This window comes from Lissotriton helveticus, chromosome 9 (genome assembly GCF_964261635.1).
Source record: "Lissotriton helveticus chromosome 9, aLisHel1.1, whole genome shotgun sequence".
NCBI classification, from domain to species: domain Eukaryota; kingdom Metazoa; phylum Chordata; class Amphibia; order Caudata; family Salamandridae; genus Lissotriton; species Lissotriton helveticus.
The window spans coordinates 737,500,849-737,514,420 of record NC_136070.1 but is presented as its reverse complement, the minus strand read 5'-3'; the positions used below and the strand labels follow the sequence as shown (position 1 = coordinate 737,514,420).

Below are 13,572 nucleotides of genomic sequence, written 5' to 3'. Positions count from 1 at the left end.
GTTACAGAGTGTTGAAAGGGATTTAAAGCCAAAAGCGATCCCTGGCCATTGCAGCTTCGCGAGGGAGCTTCTCACCATAGACAATCTTGTTATTTTGTTTTATCATTGCCAGCATCATCATGACAAAGCAGTACCATAAACAGTCCACGTTTCGAAAGAGGTCAAAGCTTGATTATGCTCTTTTTGTGTACACTGGACTACTGGTCTACTGGGAGCAGTAAATCATTAACTGTCATGTCACACCCGTGAACTGTGTTGCAGGTTTATCAACTTCACAGTCTTTCCTGCTTTGACAGGCAGACTTTTAAAAGGGAAGAAGAAAAGGAACAATATATATACAAATCTACATTATATAAAAAAAGGATTTAATTCATTTGTTGGTGGTGCCATACTAATCTTAGGAATTATAGTTTGTGGTAAGGTGGCTTTAACCTGTAAAAAATGCTAACTCTCTTCTGCACTATGTTTGAAAGGAACCTGCTTTCTCTCATGATCTTGTCATAGAGGTATTGGAAGGTGTTCCAAAAGCTATAAGGTCACACTGTATTCCTCAGCCATGTGTCAGTAAAGTCTGATATCCGACGATAACATGAACTTCTAGTAGCAGCAGCCTGTCAGTTGATTTCCCAGTGTTCCACTGTAGCCCCTTACCAATGCTGCCGGATTTTTAATGCCTTCCAAAGCAGTTCAACTATCTGCAGCACTAGCTTCAATAGAAAATATACACTTTGCGACCGCCGTGAAAGCGGTCACATCCTAATTCTGAAAGTGGAACCACCTACTCCTTGTCTGGCAGGCTGTTTCCACTAAGAAGTCAGTTGGACGTTCATCCAACCGACATTGTAATTTGGCCCAATGTGTCTAATTGTGTGGAATAACATACCTTACCAGTAGCAAACATGTTTTTAATACTGCAGGTAAGCCCAAAAGAGTGACTGTTCGCTGTACAAATGCACATGCTATGTTAAAATTTGCATTTAAAAATGACTCTATTGATCACTCCCCCGAAGAACATACAGCATCTAAATCCTTGCACTTTATCCAGGATAATCTCTAATGCACTCTAGAAAGTGACATCTCCCCTTGATGGATTGCATGCCTTACAATGCATGTAGAATTCAAGTGAGTCTGTTTTTGGTACAGCACACATCGTAAAGACATGCATTTCAAGGTGCTCCCATATGTGTTAATGACCTTACTAACACATATGACTGCATCTTAAAGTTCAGCATGTGCACTGCACAATACAGGTGGACAAACTAACAGGGAGATCCAATTCAAGGGGCTCCTCCCTCACTCGAAGATCCCTTGCATGAGCCGAGACCTGAAACTAACAGCCTCGTAAGTGATGCCACAAACATGTTAGAAGATAATAAAGTGTCTAAATTCAAAAAAGTGTATTCCCTTAACTTGTGTAGCTTCAACATTAATATATCACATTATAGCCCTTCACTGAGTACTTAATAAAAGTGATACAGTATGAACATAAACATAGTACCATCCATGCCCCTGTCCCCACACTGATGACAGTGCCATTAGTATACCAAGAGTCAAGGCAGTTGTATGTGGCCCAGATTGTTATACACCAACAATATCGTCTATTAAATAAAAAACAACTGGTTTTTGTACAGCTGGAATTTGAAATTGCTTTCATTCCCAATTATGAAGAAAAAACTGTAGTGGTGAAATAAAATACTTGCCTAAGATCACGCAATTTAAGCGGGTAGTACACTATTTATCCATGTTTTCTGGTTTCTCTTTGTACAAGTCAGCCACTCAATGGGTATCTATTTGTCTCTCCTTTCATGTTAATGCTTTGTTTTTACCTCTGTGCATTTTTCTGCAGTTTTTGTATAGCGTGAATTTGACGTGAAGGTATTGGAGTGCTTACATGTGCATCAGTTACCTCACAGAGGGTCTTATTCTTGTTGTTCATTAGCACAGCCAGAAGTGATTCGCAGTGCGCACACTCACTAACCCAGGGCTGAGAACACTTTTACCTACAGAGTCCCAGGTCCTCAGGGGCTCGCTTCTCCATGCACTACCAGCCCTGCTCCTGTCTCAAGAAAACCCATTATAGCCACAGCCACCATGCAGTGATGTCAAATTGCTTCTTGGCTCGGGAGTTGATGGGCTTAGGAGATAGCCTGGGGGACAGGAGGGAAAGTCGGTCTGGGCTCGGCGGCTTGGTTTGCTGTGGCTGCTGGGCACTAGTGTGCTCCATGAGAAGAGCCACTTAACTGCATGTAGTGTCACTGCCCACCCACAAGGTCCTCCACGTCACCATCCTTCCCCAGGCCTGGACTGGCCGCTGCGGGCACCGGGCAATCCCCTGGTCGGCCGCGAGGGTGGGGGCCGGCTTTGTTACAGGGCCATTTCGCCCTGTAACAAAATCGGCCGAAAACCGGCCCTAGCAAAGAGCGTGGTCGCACCCCCGCCGGCCAGGCACTTTGCGAGGGCCGGTTTCGGTTCCCAGTTCGACACTATCGAAGAGGTCCAAGAGGAGGAGCCAGGTGTCATTGCAGCTTTTAAAAAGGTTGAGCTGGAGCGAGGAGGCTGCCCAATATATTTATGCCAGGGCCGTCATTAGTAGCACTTTCACACGCTTCTAGATTGACGGCCCTGTAACCCAAATGCCAGCTGAGCTAGGGTGGTGCTACCAGGCCCGGACTGGCCGTTGCGGGCACCGGGCAATCCCCCAGTGCGCCGCAAGGGTGGGGGCCGGTTTTGGGCTCTGGGGGCCCTGGGGGCCGTTTTTGTTACAGGGCCGTTTTTGCAGAATAGCTGCAACAAAATCGGCCGAAAACCGGCCCCAGCAAAGAGCTCGGTCGCACCCCCAGGGGGCCGGCCAAGCACTTTGCCAGGGCCGGTTTTGGCTCTCAGTCCGGCCCTGGCTGCTACTTACATGTCTGTATGTGTGTGGTCATTTAGTCACTGAGTCCTCTCCCTACTGCCAATGCTGCCTGAGCCGGCTCGGCCTGCATCACATAATGTGTGTGCACAGCCTCAGAGTAAGGCTGCCATGATGATGCCAGAGCCAATGCACCAATAACGAGCCAGGCACCTCAAGTAAGATCAATTGGAGTGCTAAGGCGCCATCCCAGTTTAAGAAAATGCTCACAAAGGGCTAATATGTCAAAGAAATAGGCACTCCCAAATTGATTATTCCCCACGCAAATGGGAAAAGTGTTCCCTATTTGTGCGGGAATTAGCCCAATCTGGCAACACTGAAGAGCTTGCTAATTAATAATTAGAGCGCTAACATTCTGTATTCATGACAATACTGTGGCACACCAGAGACTATCTTGATAGAAGCTAAGCTGTAAAACCTAAAGTATTTCCTTTGTAAACGGAAAAATATGTGGTGGTTAATTTTGTCGTAGAAATTATGGCTAGGGCTCTAGAAAGCTAAAATGAGTACACATTTTGTAAGATTTCCCAAATATCTTCCTCATCAATTTTAGTCAAACATTCTGACATACAGAGTGAAGCATGCACTTCCAACAGCAGCAGTAGACTGTCAGATAACTCGCTGGTGAACAACTGCTGTATTCCCACAGTTTTCTAATGAACAACTAGCACACTAACAATGTGTATTTATGACAGAAGTATGGTACCCCTGAATGTCATCTTAATTGAATCAAAGCTGTAAAATTAAAAGTATTTCATACAGAGTATACCGTAGTAAATGAAACAATGAAGGGGTTCTTTTTGTTATCAAAATTATTGTAAGTCCCCTAGAAAGGTAGAATGACGTCACAATTTATATGAGTTCTCAAATGACTTCCTCATCCATTCCACTAAAACAGTATGGCATGTAGAGTCAAACATGTACTTCCAGCATCAGCAGCAGTTTGTCAGGTAACTCCTTAGTAATCAACTGCGATGTCACCAAAGAGTTGTAATGAACAACTTAAAGAGTAACATTTTGTATTCAAGACAAAAGTAAGGCCGTCCAGCATTCCACTTAGATGGAATAGAAGCTGTTACATTTAAAGCTTTTCCAGAAGGGCAGGCCTCAGTAAATGAGCATTGAGATTTTAATGCAGGCATGAAACCAGAGGTAGAAAAATATGAAGTCATGTGTGGGCTTTTAGTAATTTGAGGCATTATATTTTTTTAAATGGGCTAGAAATAGTTAAAGAGAGAGTCATTCTCATAAGTACATCATCCCCTTTTCACATTTATTTACTCAGCCTACCCATATTCTCAGTCATATTGACCCCGCTGCCCTCCCAAGTCTATTATGGGCCGGGGTTTGCCTTTAATATAGGGGGGTGTGCCCTGGTGTCCACCCCAATATTTAAGGGGCCATGGTAGGAGCCTGAGGGCCCCAGCGGCTCCAGCCACCTACCCTACAGTGCAGGAGCAGGCATTGCTACTGCATGGAGGGAGCAAGCATAATTAGCTGCTCCCTCTGGGCAGGAGTAATATTGGTTCTGTTTCCCTACCTGCAGTGTTGCATTTTAAAACTCCAGTCGGCGTAGGTCAATGCAGCACTACAGCTTGCTGTGCTGCCCTAAGCCGAAGTGAAAGTGAAGGAATTCATCGTATGTATACAATATGGTTTATTCCTGTCTTCTCCCCCTGCGCTGGTGCCGTTTTGGCAGCCTAGCACCAAAACAGGCACCCTTGCACCATGGTGCAAGGGTGCCTGTGTTGTCAGCAGTATTGTTTCAATGGAAGAAGATTGTAGTGGGGAGCGCAGAATCTACGCTCCACTCCCAGACGCACTGCGTACCTGGATACAAGATCCAACCAACTGATCACCATTTCGCTTTACTCAATATTCTACTAATTTAATCCACGGTTTTTCAAAGTATTCTTTTTCTCATTTACATGTCCACATACATAACAAAAATGCATTTTTGGAAACTTCTCGTATTTACGTGTGTCCATCCGGACTTCTTCGAAAATAAGATCCAAATGCAACCAGTAGTTCAGAGCAGCATTTCTTTATTGCAAACCCAATGCATTTCGGGCTGTGTCACCAGCCCTTCGTCGGGGGTCACTGCAAATCAACCAATTCAGGAAAACCCATCAGTATCAATTTATGGCGTTTTAAACATTATACACTGAGTTTACATTTCAGCTTAGTGTTGTTCACTTTTATATTCAAAATGTAATTAACAAATATAATTATAAAATCTGTTAACGTGCCTAATCCCCACACAAACCTAAACCAAAAATGTATTTCCACCCACATTACCTTGATTTAATAGTGCCAGCCTCTCTACACACAGTAAGCTCTCTGACATCCTATATCACCCTTCTACTGAGTCACATTCTTAATCCATCTTTAAATGCTTAACTCGTATTCAACTCTAAACACATGTGAGTTCAAACCCTCCTTTCGCTTCCCTTCTCCAACCTACACCTTTCCCTCCCAACCGATATAGAAATGTTCTCCTTCTTCTACACACTCCATAAACCTAACCTTTCTGTGAATGGAAGAAGAGGCACCTTCCTGCACAGAAACAATCCTAAGAGGTGTTTTCCTCTTCCTATGGATGCTGCAGAATGAAAGAAAGATATTTCTCCTTGTTACGCCTCACCCAGGGAGGCGTAGGGTTTTGGTGCTTTCTCAGGTTTACATGCTCTGGTAATTCTGGGGAAGTATCAAAATTCATCGGTGTTGCATGGGAAAACCCACCACAATGCCCATGGGACAACTCCCGAGTGAAGAGTAAGGGAAAATAGCTATTTGCTGCCTTGCCTTACTCCATATCAATGAGGCCATTTAAAGCAACGCATTGTGGCTTCACGTGGCCTCATAGATATGATATTATGATTTGTGCCACCAGAGCATCAATGACGCTCCGTTAGTGCAAGCGGCTCGTAAATTTACTCGTAAAGATTGGACCTAAAAAGCAGCCTCCTTTCATAGTAATTGGTCAAGTGGAGTTCTTTGTTACCCTGCATTAAACAATAGGAATGGAGTGGTGACCTTGACTGCCAGAAACTCAGGCCTGAAAATAGATTGCCATGAGATAGACACAGCGGGAAGGTGAATGCTCACAAGACATTCCAAAAACTATAAGGCTTTCCATGTTATTAATGTCTATGGGCCAAACTCAGATGACCCAGACTTCTGGGATTCCTTACCTCTACCACTAAGGCGTATCCTAAGTGACAAAATGATTGTAATGGGCTGCGACTTCAACCTACCCCTAGGTGTATTTTTTAGACAGGCAGTTAAGAGCCTCCTTCCATGCACCAGAGTCCCAGAAGTCTCTCCTCAAATTGTGCTCGTGATTCAACCTACTTGACTGTTGGAGACTACAACATTCTGTTACCAGAGATTATACTTTTTTGTCTAACCCACATAAGTCGTACTCAAGAATAGATTATCTCCTCGTCTGAAACTCGCACACACACACACACACACACTTCATTGTCGAAACAGATATCCTTCCTAGGCTGATCTCTGATCACTCTTGTATTTTGTTAATTCTCATTGGTATTAACGCAAAACGAACCTTAAAGACTTGATGGTTTAATGATGAATCCATCAAATATACTGTATCCAGGGACAGCATTGAAAAAAACATTCTTAAGTACATTAATGATGATACTTCAGCAGACATTTCTCCTGCCACTTTCTGGGATGCACTTAAGGAAATTGTTAGAGGCACTCCAATAGACCCACAATCAAATCTAAACAAAGCCCATAGTGGAAAATTATCAGAGTTAGAACAGGAAATCAAGATAAAATTAAAGGCTTGAAACTATGCAAAGCAAATAAATCATGGAAAATGCTCGCATCTTATCTAAAACACAAACAAAATCGAAAGGGCATCACTGTGATCAAAGATAATTCCATTGTGGCACAGACAAACCAACAATACTAGAGGTGTTCAGAGATTTCTACGAGTCACTATATAAAGATGATTCACAGGCCTCTAACAAAATGTGCAGGGAGTACCTAGATGGTATACAAAGCACCAGAACTAGATGGATTTTCTTCAAATAATTTGCGCTCTCTCTCTCACCCCCACACTTATTGATATTTTCAATCATTTTGCAGCTTCTAAAGCTATCTCAGGAACCACAAGTGAAGCCGCTATAGTGGTGCTCCTGAATTAGGATGAGGACCTAACATTAGCTAAAAATTATAGGCCAATTTCACTAATAAAAACAAACGGCCTAGGATATCAATTAAGAAACTGAGGCTCCCTGTAAACCTGGGTGGTGTAAACCTGCCATTCCTATCCAAATAAAGATCCTTACGGTTCCAAAGGTAAACATTGCCAAACACATACACTAAACGGACACTATTAAAGGTAGACAAACTGTAAAGGTCCCAATAAACATTTCTTCGCTTTGGAACAACCCCAAATTTTAAATATATGATACACCTGTGTACTAGAATACTGGTCCTCCAAGGGCATTCACTTCTTTTAACACCTAGGCACACATAAATCACCTCTCTCCTTTAAAGAAATCCAACACCAATACAATTTGCTGGAGTTGGATTTTTATGACTTTCTTTAGCTCAAAGCTTGTATAGTCAAGTCCAAGAACTCCCACAGGGCACCCTCCCTACTTACAGTTATATCATCATTCAACATATCCTGTCACCAAAGCTCCAAATGTTACCACCTTTTAAAACCCAAACCCACTCGCCTGCACCATGCGCTATTAAGAAAATGAGACGAGGCCAATAGCATCTCTCCGAATGACTGGAGCTTGATTTAGAAATCGGTTGTCTCCCACAAAATTGCCTCTTTCTTGTTGGCTCCTTCACAGATCATTTTGGGCACCCTCACATCAATACAAGATGTCCCTCAGAGAAGATCCAATATGCTGGAATTGCAATAAAGAGATAAGGGACTTACCTCACCTTCTACAGGTTGTTTTCCCTAACAATGGGCTACTAATAGATATCCTACTGACTGTGGCCTCTAAGTCTGTGCTCAATAACTGGAAAGATACGTCTGACACCTCCTTTAAGGTATGGCTGAACTGGATTACGCACCTAAGAGGAGCCGACATCATTGCACTCCAAAACTCACCCTGGAGACCTCAGCAGAGAACTGTGTGGAGAATGTTAGACAACTACTTTGCTAGTAATAAGCCCCCCTGAAGCTCTACTGCTCCTTCACTATTACACTCCGTCTTAGATGCTTGAGTTTAGCTTTTATTTTTAATTACTATTGCCCACACAACAGGGAGGCTTGTATGGGCTTTTATACTTACGTATGTCTTGTTTTGGCCCTTACCTATCCTTGACTTGTATATCTGAAAGAGACACGTTAGTGATAGATTCCTTATCTTAGAATTACCCCAGGCATCAGACTGGATCCGATATGTTTTCGTCAGCAGTACCCCTGCGCATCGGAAGGTGGCGTTGTGCGGCTCCGCGTCTGTTGTAGGCGTCATGATCGCCGGGATGACATCGCAGCAGCTACTCAGATGCCGCCCTCGCGCACTGACGTCAGTTCTTATTTTTTTTTCGCGCCATCCACCACAGATCCGGAGATAGCGGTACCCCAGTCAATGTTTGACTGAGTTTTTTTGAACTTTTTTCTCTGTTCTTTTGAGTCTTTGACTCCTGGTGTATAGGGATGCCCAGTTTCAAGTTTTGCGAGGCCTGTCCCCGCACAATGTCGGTGACGGAACCACACTGCAAGTGTCTCTACTGCTTGGGGCTCAACCACGACCCAGCGTCGTGTCCCGACTGCTGGGCCATGGCTCCGAAAACTTTGCGGGAGCGGTCCCAAAAGTTGCTTGAGGCCCGGGAGTCAGCTCCGCGCCATTCAAGGTCCTGGTCCCATGGGAAGTCGAGGGACCGGCCGCGGAGCCACCACCATCGTTCGACAGAGTCTTCACACTCGGGGTCAGGTAAGGCGAAGCACAAGAAGTCGGAAAAGCGATGTCGCTCTTCGCCTACCCCATAGCCTGTAGCGCGACACTGCTGAGAATGCGAGTGGTACCACCTTGCGGCCCCGGCGGAGCCTACGCATTTGCCAACGGCTACCCTTCCCGGGTCCGTTGGCAACTCCAGCCCAGCTGCAGGAATTTCCGTTAGCCATGGCTCGCCTCTTTGGCCCGTTGGGTCCTGCTTGTGTGCCTTCGGGACACACCGGTCTGACTGGGGGTCCTCGCCTTCTTAGTCGCCGGCTCCGGCTCCAACGTCGTCGATGACTCCGGCCTCGGCGCCCAGAGACCCCCATGGATCCCAAACGATGTAGGTTGGCCTCGTACGACCTCCACCGGCATCGACATCTACATCACCGCGGCCGGCGTCAGCTGGCTCCCCGACCAATGCCGGCCCTGGCTTCCACCCCAACATGGAGACCGTGCCGGACCGGTGTCCAGTAACGCCGATTCTGATGCTGATGGGGAATTTCTATCCCTTTCTCCATCCTCCTCCTTCTTTTCCTTCTGCCCAGCAGGTTACGGAGGATGGAGAGGACTGGGAGGGGTCTGAAGACCCTCTCGCAGCCCAATGCGAGTTAGACCCGGACTTGGAAGAGGATTTGGAGGACGCAGGTGGACTGGCTTTTTCTCCAGGACCTGGCACACTGTCTCCTTCTACCATGGCTACAGAGGAGGGTGGTACTTATTCAGTGGTGTTGCGTAGGGCAACTGAGGCTCTCCACCTCGAACTCCCTACAGTGGCCATCAGGACTAACCTCCTGACAGAAGTGCTTCGGGCGGCAAATTCCTCTGCGGACCCACTGCTGCCCTTCGATGACGCACTTTCAGACGTTCTTTTGGGCACTTGGTCCAGGCCTAACACAGGGGCTCCTGTGGATAGGAACGTGGACTGACGACATCGCCCAGCCCCGGGCGACCCCATGTGCCTCTTCCAACACCCTACCCCTGAGAACTTGGTTGTCCAAGCCTCTGCCTCCCCGATCGCATTCCCTACCGCACCTCTGAATAGGGAATCCAAGAAACTGGAGCAGTTTGGGAAGAAGATATTCTCTTCCGCCAGTTCAGGGTTGTGGTCTGTGAACACAGCATGCCTCTTGGGCCGTTATTCCCACTCTGTGTGGGATACGGTGGCGCAAGTGCTGCCTCAGTGTCCGAAGGAGTCCTGGACAGTGCTTTCCCAAGCTTTTGCTGAGGGGAGAGACGCAGCCAAGTTCACGATTTGTTGTGGCCTTGACACCGCCTACTCGCTGGGCAGAGCGATTTCCGCAACAGTGGTGCTATGCCTCAACGCCTGGCTGAGGAAAACTGGCTTGTCTGGGGTGTCCAAAATACTCTGATGGACATGCCTTTGATGGCACTCGCCTTTTTGGTAACAAGGCAGACAGTGCGTTGGAGCGTTTTAAGGACTCGCGGGCTACAGTCAAGTCCTTGGGCCTTTAATCCTCGCGCACTCCTTCGGCTTCTGCTTTTCTCTCCTTTCGTGGCCAAGGAAGGGGCGCCCAAACAGGTTTGTTTCAAAGCCACAGGCCTGCGCAGCAACAGTCTCAGCGCAGCCGCGGACGTGGGACCCGCCGAGGTGGGTCACAGGGCCAGAAGGCAGGTCAGTCCACCACCTCCCCTGCCACCACTTCCTCCAAACCTCCCTAGTCTGGTGTTTCAGGCCCACCCAACACCAGTGGGTGGCAGGATTCGCCATCACCTCCCCCACTGCTCACCATCACTTTGGACAGGTGGGTTTTACAGATATTCTGCAGGGGCTATTCCCTTCCCTTCAAGTCTCCCCCTCAAACCATGCCACCTCAGTATCACAGCATGTCGGGGATCAGTTAGTACTTCTCCAGCAGGAACTTGCTGCCCCCTTGGTCAAGTGGGCCATTGAGCGCGTTCCGACTCCAGAAGTAGGTCTTGGTTGTTACTCCCACTACTTCTTGGTTCCAAAGACAAGGGCCTGCATCCTATCTTAGACCAGCGTAACGTCAACCGCTTTCTCCGGAAGGAGAAGTTTAAGATGCTCACCCTTGCTCAGGACTTGTCTAGACTAGACGTGCGAGACTGGATGGTAGCGTTGGGCTTGCTGGATGCTTATTTTCATATCCCCGTCCTGCCTGCCGACCGGCGTTACCTGCGGTTCACGGTAGACCACAAGCACTTTCAGTTCACCGTGCTTCCCTTTGGCCTTACCAGCACCACTTGAGTGTTGATGAAAGTGATGGCGGTGGTCGCAGCTCATCTGCGCCGATCGGGGGTTTCAGTCTTCCCCTATCTCGACGACTGGTTGTTGAAGGCGGCCTCGCCCCAGGCAGTCGTCTCCCACCTCCACCATGGCCGACCTCCTGCAATTGCTGGGGTTCTCCATCAATCTGCCGAAGTCGCACCTGATTCCCGCTCTGAAGCTCCTCTTTATTTGAGTGGGTCTGTACACGGTGCAGTTTCGGATTTATCCTCCCGAACAGCGAGTCTGGGACATTCGGCTATGCTTCCGACCTTTCGGCCATTGTCCTAGGTTTTGGTCAGTATGACCTTGAGGCTGCTGGGCCTCATGGCCTCCTGCATCCTGCTGATCAATCATGCCAGATGGCATATGTGGGCTCTGCAGTGGGACCTGAGGTTCCAGTGGGCTCAGCATCATGGGGACCTGTCCGAGTACGTCCAGATCTCGGAGGGCACTGCACAACAGTTGCAGTGGTGACTCACGAACCAGCATTGGGTCAGCGGCAGATCACTCTCCCTTCCCCAACCGGAACACACAGTGGTGATGGATGCGTCACTCCTGGGATGGGGTGGCCATATGAGAGAGGCGGAGATCAGAGGCCTCTGGTCTCCGGCGGAGTCCAGGCTCCATATCAACCTCCAGGAGCTCCGGGCGATCCTTCTTGCACTGAAGGCATTCCTTCCCTCTGTCAAGGGGAGAGTAGTGCAGGTGATTACAGACAACACCATCGCCATGTGGTACTGCAACAAGCAAGGCAGGGTGGGGTCGTGGACCCTGTGTCAGGAGGCTCTGCGTCTCTGGACATGGCTGGAACATCAAGGCATTTCCTTGGTGGTTCAACACTTGGCAGGTTCTTTGAACGCCAGGGCAGACAAACTCAGCCGCAATTGCATGATGGATCACGAATGGCGTCTTCACTCGGAGGTGGTGCAAGATCTCTTTCAACAGTGGGGAGAGCCTTGGTTAGATCTTTTCGGCACCAAAGAGAACACGCAATGTAAGCAGTCATGCGCGTTGGAATTTCCAAGGTGGCACTCGCTCGGTGACACTTTTCATCACGAGTGGAGTTGCGGTCTGTTGTAAGCCTTTCCACCTATACCACTTCTACCCAGAGTGCTGAAGAAGATCAGGTGCGACCGGGCCCAAGTCATTCTTGTGACCCGGACTGGGCTCGAAGGGTTTGGTATCCCGAGCTACTCAGTATGAGTGTGGATCCCCTGATCCGACTGCCTCTTCGGAAGGATCTTCTGTCGCAGCAGCAGGGGATGGTCCTCCACCCAAACCTGTCCAGCCTCCACCTCCTTACGTGGAGATTGAGCAGTGACAGTTGATTCCATTTGACTTGCCTCCTGAAGTCTATGATATAATTCTGGCAGCCAGGAGTGCTTCCACTATATCGGTATACGCCTGCAGGTGGAGAAAATTTGTGGCATGGTGCACAGCAAAGGCTGTGGATTCCCTTTCTGCCCCTCTTTCAGAAGTCCTTTTGTTCCTTCTTTCTTTGGCCCAGCAAGGCTCTGGTCTGGGCACTATTAAGGGCTATCTTTCTGCAATGTTGGCCTTTCTCAGTCTCCCTGATCAGCCCTCCCTTATCAAGTCCCCTGTTGTAAATAGATTTCTCAAAGGCTTTAATCACCTTTTCCCTCCTATTCCTTTTGTGATGCCACAGTGGGACTTGAACCTGGTTCTTACATATTTGATGTGCACTCCTTTGAGCATTTGCACAACTATCCTCTACGTTTATGAACTTTGAAGACTGCTTTCCTGGTTGCCATCACCTCCGCTAGGCGCGTGAGTGAGCTCCAGACTCTATCCTGTAAACCTCCTTTTCTGTTGGTTCATCCGGACAAGGTTGTTCTCTGCACTCGTCCTTCCTTCTTGCAAACGGTTGCTCCCTTCAACCTAGGGCAAATTATCACCTTGCCCACTTTCTTTCCGCCTCCGCACCCTTCCAGAGAGGAAGAGAGGCTCCACCGTCTGGACCCAAAATGTGCGCTCTCATTTTACCTGAATCGCACACAACAGATCCAGGTGGATGACCAGCGCTTTGTTGGCTACGTAGGTGCCAAGAAAGGCCGGGCTGTACACAAGAGGACTACCTCCCGCTGGGTTGTCTTGTGTATCAAAGCCTGTTATTCTCTGGCTAAAAAGGTACCTCCGGGGGGGTTGCACGTCCATTCCACCAGGGCGACAGCAGCTACTACTGCATTGGGACATGGTGTCCCCTTGCAAGACATCTGCCAGGCAGCCACATGGGCCTTGCTGCACACCTTTACTAAGCGTTATTGCCTTGACAGTCAAATCCCGACAGACAGCTTATTTGGCCATTCAGTTCTCCGTGACTTTCTGGTGTGATCTTGGTTCTCAGACCCACCACGGGGTTCGTATTGCTGGGGTATCTATTCTAAGGTAAGGAATCTATTACTAACGTGTCTCTTTCAGATGCAGAAGTTACTTACCTCCCATAACAATATATC

General features: G+C 47.7%; 1 protein-coding gene and 1 long non-coding RNA gene across 2 annotated transcripts in view; one reads left to right on the top strand and one right to left on the bottom strand.

Moving 5' to 3' along the window:
* Window positions 1-13,572, top strand: part of ANTXR2 (ANTXR cell adhesion molecule 2) — a 552,370-nt gene that overhangs the window by 332,442 nt on the left and 206,356 nt on the right. The window lies entirely within an intron of this gene.
* LOC144781839 (uncharacterized) overlaps window positions 4,882-13,572 on the bottom strand; it is a 144,545-nt gene continuing 135,854 nt past the window's right edge. The window contains exon 3 of the long non-coding RNA XR_013601075.1: window positions 4,882-5,011. This is a non-coding gene — a long non-coding RNA (uncharacterized LOC144781839). The remainder of the gene's footprint in view (window positions 5,012-13,572) is intronic.